The sequence below is a fragment of the Ixodes scapularis genome, unplaced genomic scaffold, assembly GCF_016920785.2.
Source record: "Ixodes scapularis isolate PalLabHiFi unplaced genomic scaffold, ASM1692078v2 PGA_scaffold13__105_contigs__length_92229423, whole genome shotgun sequence".
Classification (NCBI taxonomy): Eukaryota; Metazoa; Arthropoda; class Arachnida; order Ixodida; family Ixodidae; genus Ixodes; species Ixodes scapularis.
In genome coordinates this window covers 89,834,764-89,847,001 of record NW_024609839.1, presented here as the reverse complement: position 1 = coordinate 89,847,001, position 12,238 = coordinate 89,834,764, and positions in this window count along the sequence as shown.

Genomic DNA, 12,238 nt, shown 5'->3' with positions numbered 1-12,238 from the left:
TAGCCAACTCGCCAACGTGCGACCCAAGTCTTATTGGCCGTCAACTTCAAGGGAGTTTCGACGTCCCTATTATGCTTCGAAACAGAGTACTAGCACTGGAATTTCTCTCTCCACTGAGCTAACACGAGTTATTGTTATTCCCAGGGTGGCCTCAGTAGTGACAATGGGCCGCAGGCGTCCCATTAATGCTTCAAAACAGATCACTGGCAGAGAGTTTGTTGCCCACAGTGCTGGCACACATTACTATGATTCTCAGAGTGACCTGTCGTGTGTGTGACCACAGGCGTCCCGTTTATTATTCGAAGCAGATCACTAGAACTAAAATTTTGCTGTCCTCTGTGCTTCCACACGTTACATGCTATTCTCAGAGTTGCCTCAACCGTGTGAATGGCTACACGGGTCCTGTTTATGCTTCAAAACAGATCGCTGCAAGTGATAGCTCGCTGCCCACAGTGTTGACACACGTTATTGTTATCATGAGAGTGGCCTCAGTCCTTTGAATGGCTAGAGGCGTCCCCTTTAAACTTTGAAACAGAGCACTGGAACTAGAATTTTACTTTCCGCTGTGCTAACACATGGTATTGTTATTCCCAGAGATGCCTCAGTCGTGTGAATGGCCACAGACATCATTTTTTATGGTTTAAAGCGGGGCCTTGACAGTGATCAGTTGTGTTGTTTTTCTTAGAAACAAAAAATAGCTTATTTGCAATCAAAATCCGATTTGTTACGTAGCAAAAATATATAGGCAGCGGAAAGCCAATATGGCATCTGATGTCTCTGCCGTAGATGGGCTGCAACTTTTTGTTTTCGCGAAGTTGAACTCTATACTGGGTGATTCATGGCGCAGTGTAATGTGTAGACCAGCTTGGACATCGCAACCAAAATAAAAGTTTGTCTGGGGGCTGCCACATCGAAAAGCCACGAACAATGCTATACGACAACGAAGCAGAGAAGCATGGAAACATGAGACACGGAAGGTCAGTCGTGGAGAAGAACGACAATCCGATTTTACAGCATATGAGTGGTCCTTAAAAGGACCGTTTTGTATTCCAAGATCTGGCACGCTTTCTCCTTAATAGACAGTTTTAGTATAGCGTTGCTGGCTCTTACGTACGCAATACGCAATAGTATAGCGTACGCTAAAAATGACCTGCTCGGACCGAATTTAGATGAGCATTACGTTTTCGAGTCAACACAGAGCATGATCTTGGTTACATTTGCTAGAGCCGTAGAATTCCCCGTGCTTATAGCGCAACCATGCTCCTGGAAAGAAATATTGAAAATGAAAACGTGTCCGATAATTTTATTTAAAATTAAACAAAGCCGCAGCAGCCTCGTCGAGCGCGCTTTTCTGCGGGGTACAGAGGCTACGAGTACGAGTGCGTAGCCAAATTCGATCACGGAGCCTCCGTCACTCGTCCCGTGGAGACGGCACCAATTTTATCAATGCTATCGCGGACTGAAATTCATGACCTACCGATGTCCAGTGCATAGCGAGAACTTCTGCGATTTCTTTTAGAGTCGTTCGTCCGTCGGCGATGAACTGTGCGAATAGGCTTAGCGTTGAGCAGATCGCAGCGTTGACGCACATTCTGAGCGGCGAAAATTTTCACTGTGTACTCCTTCAGCTGCACGGCGATCTGATTCGACCGCGGTAGGTCCCAGAAAGAATTGTCGAGCTGAACACCACGCAACTTCAGGTAACACAGAACTTCTAAAAACACCACGTCGCCCTTGCTGCGCCAGTCGAGGTAACCGCCATCTTGAAACTGGCGCTCTCGTTGGGTCCGAGATCTCTCGAGAGCGTCCCGCAAAGCACGCTAGCCCGCCACGCAAAATCCCCAGCGTTGCGTGCGTACGCAATGCGCTAGCCCTTCTATTGCGTTCTGCGCATACGCACTCACGACCCGCAATTTCCTTGCGTACGCAAAGCTATAGCGTACGGTCCACTAAAACTGTCTAATGTTGGCGTTAGGCTTCGTAAAGGGGCTCGACACCGGATAGGTCACTCTCGGATGGGGTGTCCACTCCATCCAGCTGGATGACGAAGGGCTTGATGGGGGCACCTGTGGCACCGCCTCGTCTGAACGTTTCTTCAATGTTAATTACATGCCCTCAGCATTAATCCAGTTGTACCTTGCCAACTTCTTCGTTGAGGAGTGTCCCCACGTCGAAGACTTTGATCGTCGTGTTTCGGGCAGCAAATCCGTTCTTGATCTGGGCCCATATTAGTTCAATGGGATTGAACTCGCAGTGATACGGTAGGAGCCTGACCACAGCGCAGCCAGCCGTCTCGGCAGCAGTGTCCACACGATACTTTAGGTGCTGTGGTATCACCAAGTCCACAATGTCGAGGAGCTGCTTGTTCAGCACCTTGGGCTCCCATAAAATTATTTTAGACGTCAGCCACTGTCGGATGTCGTCCTTGCGGAAACTCGTCGTCGGCACTGCTTCAAACCGCCGTGAATTGCAAGAAGCGTTGCCCATGACGATAACGTTTCCTGTCGGCAGTTTGTCGAAAACACCGTCGAAACACTACTCGAAGCAAGCGCCATCCATTTCCTCGTGGTAATCGGCAGTCTTTTGGCCACGGAACACGTTCAGGCAGCCGCCGACGAAGCCTTCATCGCTGCCGATGTGGGTTACAATAAGACGCTGGCCCTACCCCGATGGCCGTCGAGAGACCACGCATGAAGGCGTCGTAAGCCACGGTCGTGTCTATACCCACACCCTTGAGACAGCGTGCCCTGCCGTCACCCACGTCTCGTCCAGATAGAAGATCTTCTGACCATCTTGTCGTTCACGTGCGGTCTCATGTAGGTACACATCGCGACACTGTTAGCGCGAACACGACATCGGCGCACTTTCGCATTTTACTTCTAAATAGTATCAGCGAGCACGATATTTTATCGCGTATATTATAGAACTAAAAGAGCTCTTTCCGTAGCAATAAAAACTTTGATGACATCCCTTAATTTCAAAGAGAAAAACTGGAAAAAACGGCGATCGCTTGTTCGCGCTAACAGTGTCGCGCTCTGTACCTCTGCTGCCAGTCGACGATGTCCTCTCGTTCAATCAGCCGCGAGCTTCGTGCCTTCTTGTCATGCTCGAATCCGATGTCGGGGAGAAGGCGACGAACATTCCAAGCCTTCAAGGAGGGACGTTCAGTGCTCGTGGAGAATTCGGCCGTTATCTTCTTGACCATGGGGACCTCGTTCTGTGAAAAGAAACGGTGGACGCACGATCTCAGCGCGCACAACGTGAAGTCACCGTACCTGACTTTGCGCCGCTTCTTCCCTTCACTTGCTGGGCCCTTCCGAGAGGGTGTCACAACTCGTCCCTCGGTTGCTTTCGCCTGCTTCTTGGTCTCGAGGATGGTCCGTACACCAACGCGAAGTAGTTTGCTGACTTCAATGCAGGACTGCTCCACAGTGAGGCCGGGCTGGCGGGGCTTGGCGGGCGGTGCGTGTCGCACCAGAACGTACGCGTTCATTATCAGCTGCCGTGCAACTCGGTTGAGGACATTGCCGCTCTTATGGTTCCTGTAGCGGAGCCTTGGCGTTGACGGCGAGGCTGCACCAGACTCTCTTGACGAAGAAGAATCGGAGGAATCGCATTCCACTGTCTCCACGTTGGGATTCATTACGGAAAACAAGGAAACCTTCCGATTTGTCAGAACCTGAAACGCAGGGGTTTTTGAAACATGAAATGCAGAGGTTTTCAAAACCCGAAACGCAGGGTATTTTGGTTTTCTCCACTTTACATGATTAACAAACGCAGCGAATGCACGGAATACAGCTAGCTCGTGTGGGAAGGTTATCAAGATAAAGCCAACAACCATATATACATTACTTACAAAAACTACAATTTATATTTGTTTTCAGAGCAAAGGACTCTTTCCTTTCGCCTCTTATTTCATATAATTGAGCTACTGCTCCAAATCAGGTCTGTAATAGACACCGATTTTTTTGTATCTCTTTAGTAACGAACAATTTTCGTTGCCAACAAAGCATTTTTGTTTTATTGCAACCTTCCGGAGCGAGTAATGTAGAAGCCTAAAACAGATAATTCGCCCCGGCTGGGTCGCGCAAGCTGCCGCCCGCTACAAGGTCTGTGTGTAGCCAATATTGAAGCAGAAGGGGCGTTTCCATTGAAGCAGACGGGGCGTTTCCATTGAAGCAGAAGGGGCGTTTTCAGCAAACTATTTTCTCGACTGTGGAGGCGTTTGAAGCGGGCGCATCACGTTTGTGGGGAGGAGCTTCTACTACATTCTTGACTTGTAACCGACTATAGATAGGAATATTGTTGCGTCGAGCGTCAGACCGGTCCATCCCAGCCGTGTGGTCCGTTATCTTACAAGCCTTCTTCGACCGTGTTCATCGTGGAAGAATCACATTGGAGTCGGTGTCCCCCGGTGTAACGTCGTCTGTTGACTGAAACCAGGCAGCACCAGCTCTCGTGGTCAGTTTCCTCGTTTTTGGTCATTCTTAGGGTTTTTTTAAGGCTTTTCGTGTGAGGGGAATGGGATCTCCAGGCCTGACCTGGCCGCAGCGGTTTCTTGCTTTGAGATGGGCAGGTCGACACCGTCCCGGAAAGCAAGATACGACATCAACCCTTTCTTCTACTGGATCAAAATGTTCCTTCTCACACTCTTCCTCTCACCCTTTCCCACTCAAAAAAAAGTTTTTTTTTGTTTTTTTTTTGTCGCCGCTTATTTAGGTGAGATAAGCCTAGCTGGGCGCGTCAAGGCTCCTGGCACGTGGCTTATTAAAGTTGGTTTTGGGTGCGGCATCTTGTGAACCCCCATTCATCGGGCGATCACGAGGAAACAACCAGGATCAAACAACTCCTTCGACAGCATTCCAGAGCATAACCTCATTCCAATGTCATAATATTATTTTTTTTTTTTGTTACGTATTAAGTTTTTTGGTTGCTCCGACCTTTCGAAACGACCGCGCCAGTCTGATTTGCAACGTGAACGGTAGGAATGAGAAATATAATTTGCTTCATTTACGTCCAAAAACGTGTTTCGGTTCAAACTATTCATGCTGTATAGCCTCATTTTGTTTGCGGTCAATGTTTCCTGATAATTCTTTTTTTTTATGCATTGGTTTAACTTTTGTCGCGGACACCGAACACAGTCGGCTGTTAACACTGATGATCCCGTGTGAGTGAAAAGAGAACGCACGTCTGCGTGAGTGCGCACAGTTGTTGAGGGAAGCGTGTAATATTTGAGGATCGTTGTTGTTTGAGATGAGTGCCAGATTGGTTCCTTGACATCAAGCATGTTCAAGCCGCCTTTGATGCTTACCTTGCTGCGGCCCGCGCGTCACATTAACTTTTTAGCCTTGTTTCGCTTGTGCTTGCAAGAGCATCTCGTCACTTTGCAGCCATCAGCCAGACGCTTCGACGTACCGTAACCCCCGGTGTTAGTCTACCGACACCCTTTGGTGGCTCTGAGGGTTGAAAGAGGGAAGTGACATTGCAAAGGAATTGTAATGCCTGTCACAGGTCACTTTCTGGAGCTTTTAAAAGACTCTTTTCTTCCGTAAATGCTCGTGCAGAAGTGTCTTTTTCTGCACTGAAGCAACTTGTGAGGTAGAGCATAGACACGGTTCAGGGCATGCTTCAACGGGGCAACGCGAGCTCCTCATCCCGACTGGAGAGACGAACCGCTCCTGTTCTCCGCGACCCGTTTCTCCCCACAGTACAGTGAGAAGCGTAAAGGCAAGGAAAACACATGGAAGATTTGACCGCACTGCAAAATTGCATCCACATATTTCACACACGCCAACAAATGATGCAAGAGGAACGATACTGCATGCGATTTCAAAAGGCGCCATCTGCTCGTCACTGGTCGAAGAAGAAAGACTCCGAGCATTGGCATGCGAAAGAAGCATTCGGACTTTCCTCACCGTCGTCATTGAATCTCTGATGAAAAATGGCGTAAGGGCGGGTACGCGATTGGTCAGCACGGAGGCAGACGCCTAGCCAGAAGTGAAATGAATATGCCGAGCTATCAGCCCACCTTCAGTGTGTATACATATATGTGAATTCATTCATCGAAGCAAACGGGTCCGTAAACAGCAAATTTGGGGTATTGTCAACCTCCCGATTCACGGAGAAAATGCCAAAAAAACTACGATTGTTTCACAATTATGAATAATAACCACACAATAGAACAATTGGAAAACAAGCGCGCGAAGTGCTGGGATCAAATACGCAAGCGTCGGCAGTCATTTACGAAGGATTCGTCAACGCAAACATTTCCACTCGCTATCCATGAATTGCCACAGTTCGTCAGAATCTCAATGACTTAACTGCATAGTGAAAACGGCAAAAAAAAAATAAAACGATGTCGGTCAGTAAACGGGACTTCCATGGCGGGGCTCGGCAGCGTGAACAGCAAACGCCGATGCCGGACGAGGACTGGAACTTACATGGAAAGACTGGCCAGCAAAGACAGCAAAACCCCGATGCCGGTCAGTCTCTGTAACTTTTACGGGTGAACTGGTCAGTGAGCAAGACAAAACCCCGACGCCGGCCGGGGCCGGTAGCCCACCGGCGCCAATGGCTGGGCGCCGCCATCCTATATTACCAGGACCGGCCGACGCGCTGTGCTACCTGGGTATTTCCGTAGTACAAATATAAGGCCAAGGCAGACGACAAGAGATTGAAGTCTGGTTCCGAAGCCGTCACTTTCGAATGGAACTATTGCTGGGAATATGCCCCTTTCAAAATGCCGCCAAGCAACATCGCCGGTCGCCATTTCTTGGGCAGAAAGCACGTGACTGGATCCAACTCCTCGCCTAATGATGAAGCAGCACTCCTTGAAAAGTTCCGGGCAAGTTCCAGGCGGGTCTCCTGAGACCAATAGACCATTTGCTATATTACCCAAGCATCAAAGAGAATGCAGGGATTGGTGTTCCACGCGGGCACGCCTTCCCCGTATAAAAGATTCGAAGTAAATACCCCAAATAAAGAGGCCAGAATGTTCTACGGGCCGAACCTTCCACGCCGAACGATCCAGAAAGCCACGAGGGTACATAAGGGATTCCGCAAGGCGAGCGGAGTCAGTCTCGCCCAAGCGTTCGACTCTGCTGCCACGCCGACTTCGACGCCCGCGACGCTCTGTTATTATCTTTTGTACCCTTCTACTTTTGGCACAAGTTCGCCACATTAAACGTTTATTTCTTCCTGTTTATTTCTTGTTTATTGGTCACCACCCGTGACAATATTTGTTTTAGGCATTAGAAAAGTTACTACTGCTGAGGCCAGCACGTGTGGCGCGTGGAACACCAATCCCTGCATTCTCCTTGATGCTTGGGTAATATAGTAAGAGGTCTATTGGTACTTTCACTTCTTGCAAAATGTGCCAACGGCGTCGAGCGTCGTCTGCTATGTTCCGCAGGGGCGCCTGCGCCGCCTCTTCCACCGTTTGGTGGCGCGTATCTCGACGGGTCATTGCGCGTATAGAGTTATTACAATAAATTCTAGAGGCTCAGCTGGCGCTAATGTCTACGGGACTTCCGGTTGCAAATTGAAGCACACAGCAACCAGTCTATTTTTCCAGTCTTCCTATGTATTCCTTAGGGAAGACGTACGTGATATTTTTTTTTTGTTCGCCATGGAGTAATGGAAATCAGCGTAGTTCTTTTACTCGTAACAGGTGCTATGGAGCCTCATTCACATTATAAAAGAGTAATCTATTTGGTTACTGTTTTTTTTTAATTACTGAGCCATGTTTCCCTTAGCAAAAATTGAGGCCCAGGTCTATGTTGTACAGCATGATATGTCAATACAAGCTGTCAATTCAAGCAAAAAAAAAACAATTAAAAAGCAACAAGATGAAAAAAAACTTGGTTACTGCTTTATTTTAAGTATCCATGCACAGTTGGTCACTAATTCAGTACGTGTTGTTAGTTCCATAACTTCATACTTTGTTCGTGTCGTTGTTTTGATTGTTTGGTTTGGCATATATTAGAATCCTTTGGTGTTTTGTCAAGTTGATTCACTCTGTCTGCTTTATGACTTTGACTAAATGCGTAAATGTGTGTCCTATAATAGCAATCTGCAACATCAATACGTATTACACGTGTGTACTGGTATATTTTAGCGCAGCGTTCGACGCCATGAATTCTAAAGAAAAACGCTTTAACTGACACATCTTTTCTTACATTCGATTGTAAGACGTTCAGAAATTTGTATTCTTTCACTGAGCAATATTTTCTTATAATCGAGCACGAAGGCTAAACGCATTTGCGTCTTTCTACAGAGCTGCATTAGCAGAAGTGAACTTTAAAACTGCTTGCTGTCTGCTTCAAAATGCAACAGCAGACTGCTGTGTACCTGAGCCTCTAGCGTTTATTGTAATAACTCTATGATTTCGCGTTTTTTCTCGTGACCGTACTTTCTAAACTGCATTTCTTTCTTTTCTGATCTAAGATACTGAAGAAAAACTACTTTTATAAGTAATTGAAACGGTTCGCGCCACTCATAATTTGTACTTCGACTAAAAAAACGATTTTAGCGGCTCTGACCAGTCGTGAGCCAGGAGCTGACCGGGACCGACAACGTCATGAATTCGTCACATGCCGCATGAGTCCGGCGCCACGGGGCGTCCCCGTAAGAGGAGGAGGAGGCTCCCGCGTAGTCCGATTAAAATATGACGCACTGATATTTCGTGACTCTCTCTGTTCCCGCTGGGCTGCCCGATCCACAAGAAATGTGGAAACAGCAAAAAAGGTAGACGCTTAAATAGCATTGCCGTGCCCTTTTAAGTGTGTAAAAAAACGCTTTTGACTACGACATTGATACTTGACACTATACGACGCAGTGTAATACATTTTCTTGATACGTTTTCTTTCTTTTTTTTTTCTTGGCAGTGGCTCATTTCAATATGAATGAAATACGTGCTTCCCTATAAGTCAAATTTCATCTACAGAAAGCTGTAAGCCTCGATGGTAAGCCTTGAAGGCGTGTATCCGCTCCCCCGCGTCGACGACACACTGGACCGGCTGAGCCACTCCCGATACCTCTCGTCGATGGACCTGAAGAGTTGCTAGAGGGAGATCGCATTCAGGCCTGGTTCACACTTACAGCTAATCCGCTGCCGCCGAAGCGGAATCGGCCGCGGCAATGCACAGTGGACGCTACGCCCGGCGGCCGAATTCTTGTAGATTCGCCCGCCGATTCGCAAGTGTGAACCAGGCCTCATTCTTGCATTCGCATTCATTCTTGCTCCGGACGCAACTTTTATTCCTGCTTTTTTGTTCTAAGAAGTGCCTGTTCATTCACGCCCCGAGCGCTCGAGTCTCGAACCTTTTTTGACGAATATTCTAGATAGTGACGCACACTAGATAAGAATCCGCGCGGGACCTTGTCGAGTCAGTCTCGCTCTCGCTTGCTGTTACGCCGCCAAATCGCCGCCCGCTTTTTCGCGTCTCGAGGCTCGTTCTTTATTTTGTTTGGGACAAGTTCGCCGACTCAACCTGTATTTTCAGTTCACTGTTCATCCTCTCGTCGCCTTCATTCGTGACAGTATGATGAGTCTATTTTTAATGTTTGTTTCGGAGCATACACTTATTCACGACTTTAATCTAACGATACGTGAAACACATTGCTCAACATTTAACGAGTGTTTGTTATCCCGAAAGAGGTAAACCTTCACTTCTGATTTCAATAACTGCAAACAGATCTCTCAGTTGCGATGCCACCTAATTATATCAGTTCCATCAATTATTTGCGAGACGAAACCACGCTCGTCACGTATCTTGGCTTGTTGCACTTAATCAAAATTTAAGTTCACTTCAACGGGCTTTATTTTTACATCGTTGCCGAAAATGTGACCGTGCTGAACACAATTTTGCTATGCACAGTGAGAGTGTGCGTGGCATCCGTGGTGACCCAGCGCAGTTAGCATATTTTGAGCAAAATATCATTCGTGTCTCTCCTATGCTGTGATGTTATTTTGGTGCGGCAAAAACATTACACTCTATCTTTGTGTCTGGCTAGTGCAAGTAGCGCGTGCTGAACAAATGCCGGAGGAAATGTATTGGCGGCCATGGTCTAAACTAGTTATGACTCGTTCTGAACCGGTTCGTGCTTGTTGGAACCGGTAACCGAACCGGAACAAACCCGAACAGGAAGAGAACATATTAATGACACGTTTGGCATCCTGCACAATTCATTACTCCGAGAATCATGCCCGAGCTTCTTAATAATTCATGCGCGCATGTGCAGTTGTTATTGCATCGTCCGCATAAAATAGCCATTCTAAGAACTTCTCGTAGTTGTAAACAACTCTTATCTCACGCACATGCGCCGAAAAGTCCGGGAAAGAGGACAAACAGTTCCCGTCGAAAAAACTCTATAAAATTCCTTATACAGTTACTTGTATATATTATACTATATATAATACCCACACCGCACCTGTCATCTATGACGCATATGGAAGCCGTCCTGCACTTGCGGAAAACAGTTCTGACTATTCCCTCTACATTCCATGAAGTCCGCACTTGCTATTTTTTTTTTAACTTCATCCTGGCAAAGTTATAAAGGGATGTCAACGGGGAATGTATTTACAACGATATGCAAACACAAAAAAAGTTAAAACTGTATTTCCCGGATGCGTTCGCCCGTGACTGCTATTTACTTATCTATTCATTTTTATTTTTTTTTGGCTGGCATCAAAAACTTGCCCGTTGCTTGTCTATTTTTCCTCTGGCCCGATAAGGTCGCAGCAGCGCAAATACAAAGTCGTGTTTTGTAAATGCCACCAGAGATTGTTTTGTACGCTTATTACGTGTTCTAGCCACAAGCTCAGGAGAGTTCCAGGAGCGGGAAATGAGTAAAGCAGCTAATCGCCGATTGGATACCTGCTTCGAGGAAGCAGCTCGGAAGCATTCCAAGAGAACGGCCGTCTTGTACGACGATGGCGACGGATCACCGAGTCTTACTTACCTCCAAGTGTCTCAGCTGGCCTCGGAAGTTGCCGCCGAGATTCTTCGCAACGGAGCGCCTCCGGAAACCGTGCCCTGCCTCTGTCGCAAGTCCCTCTACACCGTTCCGGCAATACTGGGGTACGTCAAAATCTCTGCCTGGTAGGATGAAATGAAACGCACTTTCAGTTACGTTCCAGGACGCGTATTTAGAAAGGCTCGTGAAGTAAAGGGCTGTGTAAAGAAGATGTGCTTCCTTTCCTTTTCCTACCGCTTGAGCCCTCGGACAGAGGCTTAGAATGCGCTCATCACGTGGTTCCGGATAGACACTTGCACGCTCTGCTGGCTGTCGTCAAGGCCTATGCTATGCGGAGGGCAAGTTCATCTGCTTCTTGCGCAGGGGGCTGCGGTGACGTCAGAACGCCGAGCTCTGATTGGCTACGATTGGAAAGATAGGGGGTCGCCGCGACCCACTATCTGAGCGTCGCCTGCTTCTTTGCAACGTCGTCTGCTATTCTACAGCTGTCTTACCTTTACGACCGAGCTCGACTTCGCCTTTCAGAGAGGGCAGACGAAATAACTCGAGCGGTACGATGTGTCTTTGTCTAACAGACCCGTATCAAGGAGCGGGCGAGCGAGCAAAGAATGGTACTTCGCGTTTCACGAGTTGTTCAGAAATAATCAGCTAAAGGCAGAGATGGCAGCCAATGTAGTGACTAGAAATAAACAAATGCGGCGGTGCGATCGCTGCTGTGAGCACATCATAGCCCAAAAGTGCTCGATCGCTGCTCGTTGTCACATTTCTCTCGCGCGACGAAAAGGCTATTGTCGATTAGCGTATTTGGGTACGTTTGTTTGGCATAAACCTAAGTGGTACAAGTCTGAAAAGCTGTGCGAATTCGTGGAAGAGAATTCCAGGGGTAATCCGATGGACTTCAATTAGCGATGAAGTTGACTAACGTAGAAGTTTGGGCTAGTTGGTATTTCATGATTAAAAATTAAAACAGCGCAAGGACACAGACAAGAACAAGAAGGTAGACGGACAGCGCCTTGTCCGTCTACCTTCTTGTTCTTGTCCGTGTCCTTGCTCTGTTTTAATTTTCATTCAATTAGTCCTTTGTATTTGCTCAAGCCACTTTTTTCTAAGCTGTCTTAACAGACAGGGATAAAAACTCGCTGCTTCCTTCAGTGTAGCGCGCGTGCGGCCCCGGACATCTAAGGGCATCACAGACCTGTTATTGCTCTGTTTCGTGCGGCTATTTGGCCTGTCCGTCTAAGAAGGGTGCAAGGTGCAGAAA